The 2,085-nt window shown below is 42.5% G+C and overlaps 1 non-coding gene across 1 annotated transcript; it reads right to left on the bottom strand.

The window, feature by feature from the left end:
* Positions 1-1,689: 1,689 nt before the first annotated feature.
* On the bottom strand, positions 1,690-1,764 carry TRNAI-GAU. Its single transcript has one exon. It is a non-coding gene; the product is annotated as a tRNA-Ile (tRNA).
* Between the last annotated feature and the right edge of the window lie 321 nt (positions 1,765-2,085).

Here is a 2,085-nt window from a genome sequence, read left to right on the forward strand (position 1 = left end):
TTCTGTATTTTAGGTCAGGGCTATATCTATCAAGCATGAGCCTGTCCTCACAAATTTGTCTCAATCCAGAAGAGAGCCAGGAAGTTCTCATATTAAGGGGAAAGGAACTACTCACAAGAATATTCCAATTTAGACTCAGCCAGGGGGAAATCATTTAAACAGGCAAATGCTGCACCCCCTAACGATAACGTTTTCTTCCATTCCTCCCACCCCCACACTTCTCTTCTTTCCATTAAACGTTTCCTTAAGACTCACCTATTTAGCACAAGGCACTTCCAAAGCTCTTTCTTATGCCATTTCTCTTGAATCCACCTGTGAATATTGTCCCTACTCATATGCAGAAACCTCAACACTGACCAGAGTGACTGGGTTCCTTTAGACTCCCTTCATTCTCTGTTCTCATCCTGTGACCACTTCTGCAAAGGGATCTCTCCTAGGAAGAAGATGCTAGGTTAGAGACACCTATTCTTTTTAATTATTATTATTATTTTATTATTAATCTGCCCCAGCACCGTTTGGTTTTGGAATTGCCCCTCTCCTTTTTTATGTGACTATAGTGGTTGTCCATGACAAAGCCTTGTATCCTCTCCCCACCAACATGTGACTCGTGCTGGTCAGTGTCCCCCACCCCCCAAGATACAGTCATCAGTCCAGCTGTGAGCCAAACTAGGTCATTTTGAGAGACCGAGATGGATGCAGGGCAAGAGATGACTATGACAAAGCCTTGTATCCTCTCCCCACCAACATGTGACTCGTGCTGGTCAGTGTCCCCCACTCCCCAAGATACAGTCATCAGTCCAGCTGTGAGCCAAACTAGGTCATTTTGAGAGACCGAGATGGATGCAGGGCAAGAGATGACCTCTGTCTTCCCTTCTGGGATTGCAGTCTGCAGGGACCATAGACTGAGCACGGCTTGGCCACCTTTCCCACCTTGTGGAAAGAGCCTGCCTGAGAAAGAAACACCAAAGACAAGAGCAGGACTGAGTGAAGGGGAGCGACCAACATCAGGTGGTTCATCCAAGCCTGGACATTTCAAAAACAGGAACCAATAGGTTCCTCTTTTGCTTAATCTATAATATCAGGTTTCTGATGCTTCCAACTGGAAGAGTCTAACACAGCGATTATAAATAATCTTTTTTTCTCTACCTTGTCAAGCACATCTCGTGTATTTTAGGACAGGGCTCCATCCATCAAACATGATTTGGTACAGTTTTGGGCATGCCGATATTAAATAAACACTCACAGGCAGTACCGTAGACTCCTTCACTTCAGTACAGACTAGGAGTGTATATTTGTTTAAAGGCTTATTTGAAAGGTTTTACACTTTTCCTGTGCACATATCTCGCCATCTGAATTTTGGTTTTGAGCTCTTGGACTGTAGCACGCATATTTCCATCTTTTGGTGTCCCTGGATACTGCCCAGTATATTGCAGGTACGTAGCCCATACCTGAAGTTCTGGGGATCATTTGTGTTTCAGAATTTAGAAAATTTTGGATTTTAAAAAGGTATAAGAGCATAACCCCCCACCCAGTGGGTCCTCCGAAGTTCCCTGTAATATAATGCAGTGATATATTTTCATATGATATGAATATTAACACTAATTAGGTTAGATAAAGACTGAATAGCCTCCTATCATTTTAGGTCAAAGTTTGCAACCATATGAGTTTTAAATTTTCTTTTTTGGCAGCTGGCCAGTATGGGGATCTGAACCCTTGACAGCAGTGTTATCAACACTGCACTCTAACCAGCTGAGCTAACTGGCCAGCTCAATGTTTTTGTATTTTGGAACTTTTTAGGCTTTAGAGTTACAGTCAGGCCTTGTGTCCCTGTCCTCTGTCCTGAGTGGGATGCTCTGTCCTCAACACCATTCTCACAGCCGGGGTTAACCTTCTGTTCAGGATAAAGCTAAAAATACCTTCTGTAGGGTCACTTTATATCTCACGTAAAATCCAAGGCAGAATAAATAGGGATAAGATGTTTGCAATAAAGGTACTATGTACACACACACATAAGCATATACACATAGGTGCAAAATCTTAATAGAAGGTATGAACCAAACTATTCATTTTTAATAATGATTTCCT

This window comes from Galeopterus variegatus, unplaced genomic scaffold, assembly GCF_000696425.1.
Source record: "Galeopterus variegatus unplaced genomic scaffold, G_variegatus-3.0.2 Scaffold1140, whole genome shotgun sequence".
Taxonomy (NCBI): Eukaryota; Metazoa; Chordata; class Mammalia; order Dermoptera; family Cynocephalidae; genus Galeopterus; species Galeopterus variegatus.